Source organism: Dermacentor variabilis, chromosome 2 (genome assembly GCF_050947875.1).
Source record: "Dermacentor variabilis isolate Ectoservices chromosome 2, ASM5094787v1, whole genome shotgun sequence".
NCBI classification, from domain to species: Eukaryota; Metazoa; Arthropoda; class Arachnida; order Ixodida; family Ixodidae; genus Dermacentor; species Dermacentor variabilis.
Genome location: NC_134569.1, coordinates 31980812 through 31997904, shown reverse-complemented (window position 1 = coordinate 31997904; position 17093 = coordinate 31980812). Strand labels below are relative to the sequence as shown.

Sequence of the window (17093 nt, the reverse complement as noted above, 5' to 3'; positions counted from 1 at the left end):
GCCAGGAAGGTAGCCTAAGTGCTGCGCCGCCGCTAGCGGAGTGCCTTGCTGGGCGCCGAAAAACTGGCCAGGAACACAGATTGCTGATCCATAGAGCATCTCGGCAGCGCTGACTCCGAGGTCCTCCTTGATTGTTGTTCGCAGCCCCAGTAGTGCTAGGGGCGGCCTTTCCACCCAGTGCTGTCTGTCGAGCGTGGCGGTCAATGACACCTTCAGTTGTCGGTGGAGACGCTCGACCATGCCGTTGCTCTGTGGGTGGTAAGCCGTGGTGCTATGCAGGCGCATGCCGAGCAACCTCGCCAGGGCTGGAAAAAACAAGCTTTGGAGTTGCTGGCCTCGGTCAGTAGTTATTCGCAAAGGACAACCGTACCGCGATACCCACGTACCGACAAATGCTTCCGCCACTATTTCTGCCGTGATTTCTTGTAGAGGGGTCGCCTCAGGCCACCTTAAGTACCGGTCGACACACGTGAGGAGGTACCTGAATGCAGCATGCCATGCATAACACTTCACAAGGTTCTCTCAATCCACATAAAATAAGTAGGAGACACACGGTCCGATTCGGTGTCTGATTCGGCGTCTGACGCGCCGGAACGGCAGCCAGAATCGAGGTGTTTTGCCATACCGAAACACCGGGGCGGACGCCCGGCGTGCGACTAACCGGGCAGATTTTCATCATCCGACGCATCCGACAACTGCACCGTCGTTTGGCCGCAGCCAGTGACAGCGCAGCTGGCATGTGACGTTTTCTGACGTCCCCTCCACAGAGGCGGCGCAGGCGGGCCAGTTTCTCGCCGTTTTTTTTCTTGCCGGCTGCAGTTTGTTTGCGACACGAAATAGTTACCAGTTCAGTAAAATTATCTCGAATGTGTGCCTGTTGTAAAGCAGCGCCTAGTACACTAGTACTAAGCTACTGGCGAGATCGGCAGCCGCGATGCGAGGGCATTTCGCAGGCAGACAGCCCACACCGACCGTCCGAGCGAGGCTGCTAGCTTCGCTTGGGCGTTTGCCCTTCGCAACGACTGCGTCGAGTAAACCAATCGCATTTAATTACGGGCGACATTAAGTGTACGGAGTTAATAATTTTGGGAAAAATAAGCGCTCTTCAGCGAGCTCGGGCTGGATCGCAAGTGCCGTCGGCCGCGGCGTCCGCCAAGCTAGGCCTACCGGCCCTATCGCTGGTTGTCAGCAGAGCCATCAGTGGACAACGCGCCATCGGGAAGTGTTCTGTCACTTGCAGGGTCCTAATTTTATTGACAATGTTCGCGTAAAGTGAAGCAGTGTTGCGCAAAGTTCTTTATATTGCGTTTCTCGGCGTGGATATGAATCCTTCCGAGCGTACAAGCTGGGGCGCTGGATCTGAGCGGAGCTTACGCGCCGCTCGCTCGTCCGGATACACGCACCGGGTGCCCAGAATCGTCGTATGCCGCATGCCGGAGCACGCAGCGCCGCACGTCGGATCGGACGACGAATCGTACCGTGTGTCTCATGCTTTACGCGGCAGAGTGCCGTCCGGGGGAAGGAGTGAGAATTCCATCTGTCATTTATGCGTCTCCATGCCTGACACAAGTTTGAGTCCACTACACCACTTAACATAAAAAACTGCAATCCCGCAAGCGAACTTCCCCGCACAACAAAAATTAGCCACGCGGCAGCCGTAGTAAAGGTTTTGAATGTCGCAAGTGTGTGAGAATACCAGAAAGACGGACAAGGCGCCTTGTCCTGTCATTGTGTTTTCTTCATTAATGTGCTGTCTATGTTGGTGCTTCATCTATTGAAAGCTGTACTCCTTGATTACGTAATGCCTCTATGACTGCTGGTATCTCCACTGAAACAAATTCCTTTTCGTAATCTATAAAAGCCATATAGAGAGGCTGATTGGACTCTGGGCATTTGCCAATTACCTGAATAATGGCATGGATGTGATCCATTGTCAACAGGCTGGCATCCTGAAGCCAGCCTGTTCCCTTGGTTGACTGAAGTCCAGTGTTGCCCTTGTTCTATTGGAAATTATATTTTTGAATATTTTATATAATACATAGAGTAAGCTAATGGGTCAATAATTTTTCAATTCTGTAATGTCTCCTGTTTTGTGGATTAGTATGTTTGCATTCTTCCAGTTTTCTAGGACCTTTGAAGTCGATAGACACTTCGTATAGACAGCCGCCAGTTTCCCAAGCATTATGTCTCCTCCATCTTTGATTAAATCGACTGTTATTTCAACTTCTCCTGCCGCTTTTCCCCGTTTCATGCCTTGCAAGGCCCTTCTAACCTCATCGCTAGTTATAGAAGGAGTCTTTGCAACCTGTTCATTACTGCTTCGAATGGAGGTATCGTGGCTCCTCTGAGTACTGTACAGGCCAGTATAGAATTCTTCTGCTGCATTCTCTATACCTTCGTGAATGCTGATGATATCACCCTGCTCACGTTTCACTGCATGCAAATTGTTTGTCCTGTACCAAGTTTCCTCCTCAGTGACTTTTTGCTGCGTCCAAAAATTAAGGCTTCCCCAGTCTTTCTCAAGTTATAATTTCAAGTATCCCTTATATTCTCCTTGTTGATCAGTTTTGACGGTTCCACAAATTCTGTCTTCTCTTTTATGTTGGTCACTTTCATTCTTTGTCGTTTCTTTATTAGGTCATTTGTTACTTGGGAGAGCTTGCCAACTGGTTGCCTTGGTGCCTTACCTCCCACTTTATCTGCTGCCTCTATAAAGCCAGCCTAGTTACGGTTTCACTCATTACCTCTATATCATCTTCATCTCCGTTCTAAGACTGTATATTTGTTTGGAAGTACATGTCTGAAATTGTCTGCTTTTACCCTTACTGCCTCTAGGTTGGCCTGTTTCTTCTTGACCAGTTTTACTCTTTCTCTCTTCAAATCGAGATGAATCAGTTTGTGTACTGTTGCAAAAGTCTCCTCAAAACAAGGTTACACACGCGTGCGCTCACACTTGAACACTAACTTAATCTATATAGCGCCGCCTAGAAGTTCTAATCATTATTAATTTCTTTCTTTTTGCAATAAAAAAAACTTTTAAGATAGTTGTAGCGCCTTTGCAGATGACGCCATGGCAGGTATAATGTGAGTCCGCCAGCTTTGTATTTCTTTTATTTACCTTTGAACTTCTTGTATTTCACTCAATATACGAGATCTGCAGGCTTGGAGACGACAGTTCGGCGAGGCGACTGCTCTCGAGAGTCGAGAGCAGTCGCTGGTATAGCGATTAGCTGTCATACTGTTGCGGCGGTTCCTGAATCCGAAGCTATTTCGAGCAAATGGTTATAGTGGCTGCGCGCTGCGATCTCAAAGCGCGTTTGTTGTTCGGTCTCTAGTGCCACGGTCGGTGGAAAAAAATATATTTGCTTTCCAGACAGACGGCGCCGCGCAGGAAATTCGAACACTTCTCAGGTGTATGTTTACAGCCTGCGCGCGCTTGCATCCCACGGTTCCCACAGCACGTCCGATGCTCAAAGGTAGCGTCGTCAAGCGTCGTCGCGTGTCGGCGCCTGCCTTATCGCCACCAGCCGCCCTGCCGCCGTCCCTACTTTTGGAGAACTACCCATGCGCGCAGTCACCGTGTTTACAAGGGAATTTCGCATTCTTTTGCTCTCCGAAACGTGCATATTCTGTATCGTATACCATAGCTGTCATGTGGTGCACATGCATGTTAAAGCGACAATGGCATTTTTACGTCGGCAGTAAAGAAATGTTGAAACATTATGAACTTGGGCGATCATGAAGCTGGTTCAACGTCACAGTTTCTACGTCGCGTAAACAGCCATGAAAGTGGGGCCGTCCCGGATATAGTAGTGGGAACACGGCGCTTCAAAGCGCGAGCTTCGGCAACAAGACGAGGAAATGGCACGGGCCGTACGCACCGAGGGTTTCAAAGAGCTTACTGGCTTTCGACTGAGAGGTGTGTGCTTGCGCTCATGGTCTGATGGTTACAGCACCGGGCTCGATGGCCGACGCTCAATGCCACCGTCGGTAACGCGCTATTTCTTTATGGAAGCGAGGCAAAACAAGAACCTAACTACCTACAGCAAAGTGACAAGAAAGAGGCAAGGTATGCTGTGCATTAAAAATTTGAAGTGTCTTCATATGCCAGTCCTAAGTATTACATGCTGGGCTCAATTGCTATACAACAAAAAAGACTACAAAAATCAACACAAATTACTTAATACATTTGTTGAGAAGCGCTCAATGGTAATTTCGCTGTGCAACTGTTGAGCCAACTCAAGGCATTTCGAAATTTTGTTTAAAGTCCGTCGATTCAGCAATTACCCAATAATATGTCAATGATAAATGAACAGTCATATTTGCATGGGTTATCAACTTCAATGACTTAGCTTTCCGCTGGCTGCAGCAGCAGTTCTTGAAGTGGCAAGAAATTCCTTTCAGTATCGCAGTTTCGATAACAAGGCCGCGGAATTTATTGTGGTAGAAATATAAACCATCTTTTTTTTGCCTACGGCAGCGCATCCAAGCGACAGCGGACCGCTCTTAACGACTATATACAGATCAAAAACACGGATACCTTGAGCGTGGGTTAGCTGGTTTGGAGCCGGCTGCGCCTTGATTGCTCTTTATCATATTGTCGCTGCTGAGCCTGGCAATTTTCCGCCTGATAACATATTACCAAATGCAGGTTATTTAGTTAAGGTTCCCGTTTTGTTTCTTTTCGTACAGAACTGTAGCTAGCTCGTTTCGTGAACACGCGAACGCGCTTCCAAACTTCTTTTTCATTTTAGGTATAATGTATTTGAGACAATAAACTCCGACAATGTGTTATCTAATGCTTCTTTCATTCCTAAGGCCAATATTTATGACGATGTTACTAAGAAATATTTATTTCCTCCGGAGCTATGTCACAGCGAAGGCGAGTATGTGCTACTCTTGTGCTGCTTGAAAGGTACCAGAAAGAAACATCAGCGTCCAGTGTTTGCAATTAAAAGACACAAAAGTAGAAAATTGTCAACAACCGCAGATGTAGTATTCGTACAAACGAATATAATTGAACCTATTTGACTGAGTACATCTGCATTATATAAAAGGAGGATGTTTGCGAACCTGATCTTGGATATAAATAAAGGCTCTCCGAATTATTCCACAATTTCGTTTGCTCAGTAGAAATCGGTACTTCGATAGATACAAGTTCTATCCTCAATATGCAGCGCACATGTCCTATCATTACAACCCATAGCTTCACGAAATTTCAGAAATACTAAAACATTCATATTCTTTTACCATGGCACATGCAGAGCAGTATTGGGAAATTATGCGGAAAGACACAGTGACGTATTCAGGTAGCCTATCGTGTAAGAAGAGAGAACGATTCCAAACGCTGACTTTTTTTAATTATGCCGTTAAAATTGTGCAAGAGGACCTTGCCCTCGGCTACAATCACAAGAGTTGCTATAGCATCCTGCCCTTCAGTTCTGGACTCACTCTATTGATGAGTCAGGTCACAGTACCGTGATATAATTACTGGTGCAGTTCTTCACAATTCTGTGAGAATATTCTCTACCCTAAATTTTCCATGTGTGAACAATTGAAGAAACGTGAGAAAGGACCATTACGGTTTGCTAGACATATTCCCTTATTAGAATCGTTTACGATCCATATCGGTACGGTGGTTTTTTCATGATCACGCCAGCGCCCACGGAGCATCATGTATAATTGTCTCCCACTGCCTGTAAATAAAACCTAAATGTGTCATTCGTTGTGCGGGGGCAGCACAATGGCAGCTGAGTTTTTCGTATGGTCCGGCTAAGCCACATGTTCCCTCTACAGCCATGGTGCGCAAGACATGTCCATTTCCCCTAGAATAGCGCTTTCTCAATTTCCCAGAAAGCTTAGAGATGTACACGAGAAGATCAGGCCAAGTGTTTGAGTAATCCTGACATTTTAGTGAAACTTCATGGGCAATTTTATTATCCTTTATTTGTGCTAATGATTATGTAATAGATGAGGGTTCAGTTGCTTTACTTAATGTATCACGTTTCCGATGATTTTCCTAACAATTAGCCATATGTCAGCACTGCATGACTTTGGCTGGAAGGCCATTCATTTAAAGAATTGTGTGCAGAATGAAAAAAAATTCTGGTGCTCAATGGCACAGTCACCGTCAAAGGTTTACGCTGCCAAGGCTCTGCTAAAACGTACATTTTCAACGCAGCTAGGTTCGCGACCAGTAAAATTACGCTAAACTGTTGTTTACTCTAGACCGAGTAAGTCAGATTACCACGTTGCGTGCCGAGGGGGTAAAAATATAAACCCGTTTTTTTTTTTTCAGTTGCGCGATCCATTGGCTTTGGCGCTGACTATACATACGTTCTAGAAGCGAGGCTCCTTTTTGGCTTATATGCGATGACTAGTGCCGAGCTCATGTTGTTAGAATGGTGGAAATTATGCAAGGTCAGGTGATTTGAGGACAAACATCTAGCGATAGAAGGAACTCAGTATGCTTTTTGTTTAGTAACATTGATGATCAATGAATAGTTAGAGTAAATTATTCTTACCGTCCGATTCTGGACAGACTCGAGTGTACTGCATAGGTTCTGTAACAAAGAAGATTACAAACTAATTTCATAGTGCGCATTCCTATTCGTATTTTGGCTTGTCTTACGCCTACCGAGTCTTTAGCAATGATAATAGCCAGGCAGTTGCTTTTTGAGACGTAGCCGAGGCCATAATAACTGCGATTAGTAATGCTGTGTGTCTGAGTAGGCTAACTGGAATTATTACGTGAAGTACGCCGAGATACCTACCTTAAATCACGGTGGAAATTACCCAGCCCCTTGTTGTATATATTAAGTCATATGAACGTGTCTCTGATAAAAAGTTACAGGTATAATAAAAAATCTCAGTGCCCTTCCACTTTGTGAAGAAGGATGACCAGCGAAGCTGTACATGTGGGCCCCTCAATGTATGTGGGCCCCCGAACTGTACCTGCTCCGCGGGTTGGCCCGGCATTGCCCTATCTTCGGGATCGGCCCACGTATGGCGAGTGCTTAACGCCTGCTTCACCCCTGCCGCGGGTCGGCCCGGCATTGCGCTATCTTCGGGATCGGCCTCATATGGGGAGTGCTTAACGCGTGCTTCACCTCCGTCGCGGGTCAGGCCGGTATTTCACTACCTCCGGGATCTGCCCACGTATGGGGAGTGCTTAACGCGTGCTCCACCTCCGCCGCGGCTCGAGCCGGTGTTGCACTATCTCCGGGATCGGCGTACGTATGGAGAGTTGTTTGCTTACGACACGAAAATTTCCTTGGACGCTAGACATATACAGTTTCGCTGTAAAAATCCAATCAGTTACGGCAAGGTTCGTCCTGGAGAGCTACAACCGTTTACGCTTAGAAAAGTGTAAGAGCAAGGAATAGAGAACTTGACTTGATCCTTTTGCTTGAACAACGAAGTTACGCCTTAAGAGGGCTCTTTAGCTCGGGTGCTCCCATTTAAATATATATAAAAGAATTCCTTTTTCTCAGCAACCACTGCACCAATGACGGTTCGCTGCATTTAAAAGAAAAACTTTAGATCTTGTGACTGTTGTTTTCGAATTGTTGATTTAGGTGTCAATTTTTTTATTAAAGATTTGCAAAAATCGCAAGTTTTCAAAAAACGAAATTATGACGTTTACAACTCTGTAACTCAGCAATAAAAAATTATATCACGATTATGTTACTTGCATCTAATAGTACATCTAAAGCGGATAAAATTGGCGTTTTGCACATGAATCTGAAAAAAATTCATAATACGGAAATACAACTTTTGCAGAACACTTGTAGACAACGTAACAAATTCACGCAAGATATAAATTGACATAAAGAATTTGTCCAATTTGAATGATCTAATGGATCCCGTTTATAGAACCGCGATATCTATTCTTTATGCAGAGCTATTAATTTATAAACTTCGTGGGTCTATATCTACGAACTAGCCAATTCTTTAAAGTTCTTTTAACAATATTCAGGCCCTAAATCGAAATTCCGCTTCCAGCAGTCACTAGAGTTTAACCACAAATTTCATTAAAATCGGTCCAGGGGTGATCTCCGAAATAGGTTTTTGTTTTTTAGATGTATTTGAATAGGCCGCGTCAGAGTTGGGCCCGAGCTAAAGCTTCCTCTTAAGCTGTTTTACTCAATCTTCCATAATCATATGGGAACCTTCTCATCCGACTATCTGAAGCAGAGCACTGCACGGGACGGTTTTTTCGGGCACGGGCACGCCCCGAGCCCGAAAGTACCATGCGCCGCCCCGTCCTAGCCAGGCCCGGTGCTTTTAAACCTGCCCGTACCCGGCCGGGCCAGATAGATTCCGGCCCGGGCCGACCCGGCGCGGTCCAGTTCTGTTCGAGCCATTAGACCTTGATCCTGTACAAAGCTAGGCCAAGTTCTCAGTTAGTAGACAGTTTTAGTACTGCGTGTGCTGCGCACACAACGTGGTTGCGCACGTAAGGTCGCTACGTTCTGCAAAGTGCGCATGTGCAGAACGCAACACGAACGTTACGTGATGCGCACGCGGCCGCCGCGTAGGCACTGTTGTGAAGTCAGCACGTCCCAAGTTCCGTGAGGTCAATCTGACCGCTGCCTATCACTATTGTGAAGTCGGGGGTCCGTGCGGCCAGTGAAGTTTCCATCAGTGGTGCCATGCCAGGTGCCGGGAGAAAGGGTTACGAGCGACGTTTAAGAGAACGAAGAAAAGGGAATAAATTCAAAAAGGTACATGGTTGATATTTAAAAAACGGCTCCAACTATCGGAGCACACTATGGTAACGTCTTAGCATGTCCGAATCTCACACTGTTTCCGAGCGTCCTCTTCCTCTCCAGCCGTCTGGATCCGCTTTTTATGCCTGCATCGTCATTGTTCGTGGTTTCCCCCAATCCGGCGTCAGGGAAACGATGGGGTCGGGTGACCGATGGCGTCGGCAGGTCGGTTGCCCTTTTCCTCAGAAGTGAGCTTGGTCGGAAACGCACGCACCTCACTTGGCACAAACAGGGAAACATGGGGAACATTCGTTGACTCTGATTCCGGCGTGGTCGTGCCAATTTCTGCGGCTGACAAGTGTGAAGAATCGTAGCGTGAAGCCGGGGTGACATCCCCCGCTGTGAACGGCCACCGGGCACAACAGCACGCATCCGATTCTTGCGCGCGTAAGTGGGGAGGCTCGCATGCTGCTCTCGTGGTTCTCATTTGTTCGGGAGAGCGCGATAAAAAAAAGACTTTCGCAAAATGCCGGCGTCAAAGGCGACCAGCGGAAGGTTGTGCTTTTCAATGGCCTCCGATTTGGCTTTGCTGCTTGAAGTGAACGCGCAGAAGCCATTCGAGGATCCTGCACGGTGGGAATCTATAGCAAAAAATATGAACTTTGTTTTTGAGAAAGTGTTCAGTGTGCGCTGTTTGCGCGAACAGTTCGACCTCCTGTTGGCGCAGTTCGTCATAAATGACTACGCCAGCTTCTGAAAGTGAGTAGTCAGTTTTTATTTTTCTCGATATGATTCGTATATTGCGTCCGTATTTAATGTAGCCTCTTTTCTCTCTGGTCCACTCTTTGTAGCTGCACGATGCAGCGGCGCAAACCAAGTCGCAGGCAGTTGAAATGTCCTAAGCTAATAATTAGATATAAAGTTCATGTGATTGTCAGCAAGTGAATAATTTCAAGCCACGTCGCACGGGTAATCGTTCTAGTTGTCGTTTGCAGCTTCGCTGTCCAACCACCTTCACAGCGCGCGGATTGAAAACCAATATTTTTAATACCTATATCAATAAAGTTGTCCAACAGCCGGATCCGAGCAGCACGTCAAGCGCAGAAACCTGACATTGTAACAATTGCACCACGGACGCTTTTCTCCTGTTTGGGATCTGACTGCTGGTACGATCTGTTGGGAACTCGGCGCTGACGCCCGTGGTTGTACCTGGGTCGCAAGCCCCAAGGGTAGCGTTGGCCTGGCGGCCTGGGGTACAACTGGAAGCATCCGAAGGTCCCGGCAAAGCATGAGTCGACTGGTAACAACGAAACAACTTGTTTATTTTAACATCGCAAAGAGTTGGCGGTCAGGTTTGACCGTAGTAGAGAGACGGGAGAGCACTTCACTCAACAGAAGAAATCGGAGCCCTCCTTTTGGCGTCCGGGGGCAGCTGTTTTTATACTCTCGCAGTTGAGGGCAAGAAGGAACCCCTCAAAAGACGAGCACGTGAATGTACAATGGGCTAATGGTGACGCACACTGTCGTGGCGCTGCGCACGATCTCGTAGCACCCTGTCGTGGCGCTGCGCACGATCTCGTAGCACCCCGTCGTGGCGCTGCGCACGATCTCGTAGCACCCTGTCGTGGCGCTGCCGGTCGGACACAATGACTGTAACGAGAAGATGGTCCCTGCTTTGGCATCGCCTGTTTCGGGCACAATGACTGGAACGAGATCCCTGCTTTGGCATCGCCTGTTTCGGGCCCAATAACTGGAATGAGATCCCTGCTTTGGCATCGCCTGTTTCGGGCACAATGACTGGAACGAGATCCCTAGGCGGTCGCATCGCCGCAGACGCGCCTGGAAACACCTGGCGATGAGTGTTGCGGCGACGACGATCGGGCCAAAATGTCTGCCGCCCCGCCGCAGTCGCGCCGGCAAAACCACGTGTCGCAGGCGAAACGCAACAGACCGCCCCGCCGGGGGAAGGAGATCCCGATGGACAGGGGACTGCATCCGCTGTCCGGAGGGATGTCGCTCGATGATGCTCATAACCGAAGTCGGGCGTACCTTGACGTTTCTTGAGCGCAGCGCACAGAGAAGGCCTCGTTCTCTCGTTCAGGTTCGCACGGGACACTGCAAAGTGACTTCGGGAGAGTTCACATTTTTGTTCTCGTTCCCGGCAAGCGTTAGAACTACGCTGAAAACTCAACCGCTCAGTCAGCAAGCACGGCACAACCCTCACTAAGCCCCGCCAGGCTTTTTCCCCTTTTTATACCACTGCCTAGTTCCTTACAGTAGTCTAGCATCACTCAGAACGCGTCCACAAATTGAAAAATTGCACTAGAAAGCATATCATCACTTTGAAACACTAAACAAAAGCAATATGTTAAAAAAAAATCCTGCCTCAGGAAGAAAAACATTAGTAACAAACAATTTTGAGGCTGATTCCTACGTTAGGGGCTTCGACTTAAGCCATCGGCGTTACCGTTGAGACTCCCCTTTTTGTAACGCACCTCAAAGGAATATTGTTGTAAAGCGAGGCTCCAGCGCAGGAGGCGGCCATTTTTGGGAGAGATGGTCTGCAGCCATTGGAGAGGGCAGTGATCCGTCTCAATGATAAACCTCGAGCCGGCTAGATAGCATGACAATTTCTGAACGGCCCACACGAGACATGCACACTCTTTCTCGGTGGCGCTATACGCCTGCTCACGACTGGTCAGCTTACGACTAGCATACAGGACGGGGTGTTCTACTTCTCCATTTTCCCGTTGGCACAGTACAACGCCCATGCCTCGCTCACTAGCATCGCACTGAACAATGAACCCTTTTGTATAGTCTGGCGATCGTAGCACAGGCTGGCTTGTTAGGGCACTCTTTAGGGCGCTAAAAGCTCTTTCCTTTGTCTCGTCCCAGACGACTGTTTGAGGCTCTGTCTTTCTTAGAGCATCCGTCAGGGGAGCCGCGATATCAGAGTACCTAGGGATGTACCTCTGATAGTAGCCGGCGACACCCAAGAACGACCGAATATCGGTCTTGGTGCGCGGTTGCGGAAAGTCTCGCACAGCGGCCACTTTTATTTCAGAGGGGCGGCGACGACCCTGACCAATCACGTGACCGAGGTAGACAACCTCGGCCTGTGCTATCTGGCACTTAGGAGCCTTGACTGTCAAGCCCGCTTCGCGCAGGCGGGTTAGCACTGCCCGCAAGTGTGCCATATGCTCAGACCAGGATGCGGAGAATATCGCTACGTCGTCTAGATACGGTAAAGCGAATTCTTGCTGTCCCCGCAACACTTTATCCATGAGGCTTGAAAAACAGTATGGCGCGTTCTTCAAACCAAAACTCAACACTTTAGGACGGAATGTTCCCATTGGTGAAATGAACGCCGCATACCTACTAGCCTCTTCTGTAAGTGGAACCTGCCAATAACCCCTGACAAGATCTAGGGTGGAAATAAACTGAGCGCTACTAACTTTCTCAAGGCGCTCCTCGATGTTAGGGATCGGATAAATTTGATCCTTAGTGATGGAATTAAGCCTGCGGTAGTCGACGCAAGGACGAGGTTCCTTGCCCGGTACCTCAACTAAAATCAAAGGGGAGGTATAATCACTCTCACCTGCCTCAATAACACCGAGCTGTAGCATTTTCTTTACCTCAGCCTCCATAATATCGCTCTGGCGGGGTGACACCCGATACGCCTTGGATCGTACTGGCTCTGGGGAGGTAAGTTCTATATCATGAGTAAGTACCGAAGTCCTACCAGGCCTCTCAGAGAACAGACCTTGAAACTCTTGTAATAGCTGGTGTAGTTCGGTTTTCTGCTCAGGCGACAGCGGTGCTTTACTGATAAGGTCACTAATGACTTGACCGGTGTCTTCCCTGTTCGTCACTGAGCCTAGTCCCGGAAGCTCGACCGGAAGCTCTTCAGGAACGTTTACCATCATGCACACCACTGCTTCCCTTTGTCTATAAGGTTTGAGCAGATTACAGTGGTAAACTTGCTGTGCTTTCCGCTTTCCTGGCAGACTTACCACGTAGTTAACGTCCGACAGTTTCTGAACAATTCGTGCTGGGCCCTCCCACTGCACGTCTAGTTTGTTGTTTAGCGATGTGCGCAATATCATGACCTCATCGCCAACCTCAAAACGACGGGCCCTGGCTGTCCGATCATAATAAACCTTGGCCCTCTGCTGGGCCTTTGCCATTGCTTCACCTGACAACTCCTGTGCCCTTCTTAAGCGTTCGAGGAGCTTAAGCACGTACTCCACCACGACTGGGTCGTCGCCCCTACCTTCCCATGATTCTCGAAGCATGCGAAGCGGAGATCGAAGCGAGCGACCGTACACCAGTTCAGCTGGCGAAAACCCCGTAGCCGCATGCGGCGCGGTCCTTAAAGCAAACATCACCCCAGGCAGACACAGCTCCCAGTCAGTTTGATGTTCAAAACACAAGGCTCTCAACACGCGCTTCATGACGGAGTGGAGCTTCTCAACGGAATTCGACTGTGGGTGGTACACTGAGCTGTGTAACAGCTTTACCCCACACCTTTCGAGAAAAGTTGTCGTCAAAGCGCTAGTAAACACTGTGCCCTGATCTGATTGGATTTCCGCAGGGAAACCAACTCGCGCAAATATGGACAGTAGTGCATTAACTATCTCAACTGAGCTGAGTTCTTTAAGCGGCACTGCTTCAGGGAACTTTGTCGCTGGGCAGATCACAGTCAAAATGTGTCTGTACCCCGTGGCTGTTACCGGCAGAGGTCCCACAGTATCAATAACGAGCCGTCTAAAAGGCTCCGTAATGATAGGTACCAATTTCAACGGCGCCCTTGATTTGTCCCCTGGTTTGCCCACCCGCTGACAAGTGTCACATGTCCTCACGAAATGGTCTGCGTCCCGAAAACACCCTGGCCAATAGTACTCTTGCAAGAGACGGTCCTTAGTTTTCTTAACTCCTAGGTGTCCGGACCACGAACCCCCATGCGACAAGCGCAACAGATCCTGACGATAGCATTGAGGCACGATCAGCTGATCGAACTCCACTCCTCTTCGGTCTAGATACTTCCGGTACAGGACTCCACCTCTTTCCACAAAACGCGCAGTTTTCCTGGCGATACCTTCTTTGACATTGCAGCGCACGTTTTCCAGGCTGCCATCCTTTTTTTGCTCGGCTATCAAAGCCGACCGGCTGACTTTTAGCAACCTATCAAGTCCGTCTGACGTAGGCGCGATGAGCAAATCGGTAGATAGCTCTTCTAACTTTCCCGAATCGGGATTTTCCTCTCCAGTATCTGGCGCCTTCAACGCTACAGACTCAATTTTATTCAGTTCGGGCGTGCTCTGAATATCAGCTTGCTGCGCCTCTGACCCTTTTTCGTTGTTTGATAACGTCGGCCCCGCAACTACCGCCTTTGCAGCGAGCTCCCGAACCTTTGATCTGGTTAAGGCCTGAACACTAGCTTCACCAAACAAAAGCCCCTTCTCGCGCAGGAGGTGATCGGACCTGTTTGAAAATAAGTACGGGTACTGGGGTGGCAGCATAGATGACACTGCCGCCTCTGTCTCAAGCGCTCCGAAAGGTCCTTCAATAAGCACCTTTGCTACGGGCAGACACACGCTATGAGCTTCCACGGCTTGCTTGATCCACGCGCACTCGCCCGTCAACATATGGGGTTCTACGTAAGATGGGTGAACTACATCCATCGTAGCTGCGGAATCGCGAAGCACTCGGCACTCTTTCCCGTTCACGAGGAGGTCTCGCATGTAAGGCTCGAGAAGCTTCATGTTCTCGTCAGTGCTGCCTATTGAAAAAAACACAACTTTTGGTGTTGTTTCCGGACACTGCGCCGAAAAGTGACCCGGCTTCTGGCACGTATAACACAAGCGCGCTCGCCTCATCTCGAACCGCTTTCTGCTTTTGGCTGCCGCCGTCTCTTTACGTTTGGTCGGACTGCTTTCGCTCGCATCCGCACTACGCGTGTCCCCCTTTAATCTCATGGGCGTGAACTTCGGCCTCTCAAACTTTGAGCCAAATTCACCCTTTTGACCGTCCTTAGCTCCGCGAGCCCGACGCGTCACAAACTCCTCGGCTAGCTCAGCGGCTCTAGCCACCGTACTCACGTCTGGCCTATCCAAGACCCAGTATCGCACGTTCTCCGGTAACCGACTATAAAACTGTTCTAGCCCGAAGCACTGCAGAACTTTATCGTGGTCACCAAACGCTTTCTCTTCTTTGAGCCACTCCTGCATGTTCGACATAAGCCTATACGCAAACTCTGTATATGACTCACTTCTGCCTTTCTCATTTTCCCGAAACTTCCGACGGAACGCCTCCGCAGACAGCCGGTACTTTTTTAGCAGACTCGATTTTACTTTGTCGAAATCCTCTGCCTCCTCTCTATCCAAGCGAGCGACTACGTCGGCCGCCTCGCCGGGTAACAAAGTGAGCAAGCGCTGTGGCCACGTTTCCCGAGAGAACCCCTGCTTCTCGCACGTTCGCTCAAAGTTAACCAGGAACAAACCAATGTCCTCTCCAAGCTTAAACGGCCGCATTAGGTCAGTCATTTTGAACAATACGCGTTCTCCTGCACCGTGTGCCTGACTTCCATTACGAGCGCGTTCCATCTCTATCTCGAGACGCTTCATTTCCAAAGCGTGTTGACGGTCACGCTCTTCTTTTTTCTCTTGTTGCTCTCGCTCTTTCTGTTCTTTACGTTCGCGCTCTTCTTTTTCTTTTTGCTCTTTAAGTTCGCGCTCCTGTCTTTTTGCAGTCTCTCTCTCTTCAATGGTCTCAAGGCATTCCGACAGCTCGTCATCCTCAGCCTCTAACTCAAGAATAGCCTTTATCAGTTCCGGTTTTCTTAGTTTGTCTGAGACATCCAGACCCAACTCTCTTGCAAGCTCCAACAATTTCGGTTTGCGCAACGACTTCAAATCCATGGCTGCTCTGAATGCTGCTTTCTCTACTGCTTACTATTGTCTTGCCGCAACTAACCCGGCAGCAACGACAACCACAATTACCAGCTCTGTTTCTGACACTAACAAAAAGCCTGGCAAAGCTCAGTAGAAGAAAGTCCCGCACTCACCAAACCTCGCAGGCAGGAATTCCGCGCAGTCGTTCCGCTGCAGGCAACCAGTCGTCACACAGGGCTCGTTGCACTGCTCCCGGATCGTCGTTGAGCTGCTCAGCATACAGTCAACTGCATCTCTTCGCTGCTGGCCTCCGTTGTCGCGATCTCGCCGCTGGCAGACCGTTGTTTGAAGTCGTAGGCGATCTCACCGCTGCCAACCAGATGTTTGGGATCTGACTGCTGGTACGATCTGTTGGGAACTCGGCGCTGACGCCCGTGGTTGTACCTGGGTCGCAAGCCCCAAGGGTAGCGTTGGCCTGGCGGCCTGGGGTACAACTGGAAGCATCCGAAGGTCCCGGCAAAGCATGAGTCGACTGGTAACAACGAAACAACTTGTTTATTTTAACATCGCAAAGAGTTGGCGGTCAGGTTTGACCGTAGTAGAGAGACGGGAGAGCACTTCACTCAACAGAAGAAATCGGAGCCCTCCTTTTGGCGTCCGGGGGCAGCTGTTTTTATACTCTCGCAGTTGAGGGCAAGAAGGAACCCCTCAAAAGACGAGCACGTGAATGTACAATGGGCTAATGGTGACGCACACTGTCGTGGCGCTGCGCACGATCTCGTAGCACCCTGTCGTGGCGCTGCGCACGATCTCGTAGCACCCCGTCGTGGCGCTGCGCACGATCTCGTAGCACCCTGTCGTGGCGCTGCCGGTCGGACACAATGACTGTAACGAGAAGATGGTCCCTGCTTTGGCATCGCCTGTTTCGGGCACAATGACTGGAACGAGATCCCTGCTTTGGCATCGCCTGTTTCGGGCCCAATAACTGGAATGAGATCCCTGCTTTGGCATCGCCTGTTTCGGGCACAATGACTGGAACGAGATCCCTAGGCGGTCGCATCGCCGCAGACGCGCCTGGAAACACCTGGCGATGAGTGTTGCGGCGACGACGATCGGGCCAAAATGTCTGCCGCCCCGCCGCAGTCGCGCCGGCAAAACCACGTGTCGCAGGCGAAACGCAACACTCCCCGTAACGGAATGCCGCACAATCGGATCGTAGATTTTACATGTTAGGTCTCGGAAATTATTTAAATTTATTAACGCGTGATTATGTGTCAAAATGTAGGCTGTTCCCGGACATGGAGCAGTGAATTAAATTTGAGTCCGGCGTTCCTGCTACTCCCCTCGCGCTAAGAGTGGCGCGACCAAGTGCAGTGCACGGTACCTGCGCCTCTATCTCTCTCAACCCTCCCCCCCCCCCGCCATCACCTCACTCAGGATGACTTTTTCTTCGGCTTCAACTGTAGGTTCAATAGCCTTCCAACTTTTT

The 17093-nt window shown here is 49.2% G+C and overlaps 1 protein-coding gene across 1 annotated transcript in view; it reads left to right on the top strand.

The window, feature by feature from the left end:
- The window catches only part of LOC142570283 (uncharacterized), a 108237-nt gene that overhangs the window by 18158 nt on the left and 72986 nt on the right, over window positions 1-17093 (top strand). The gene's annotated exons all lie outside the window — the stretch shown is intronic.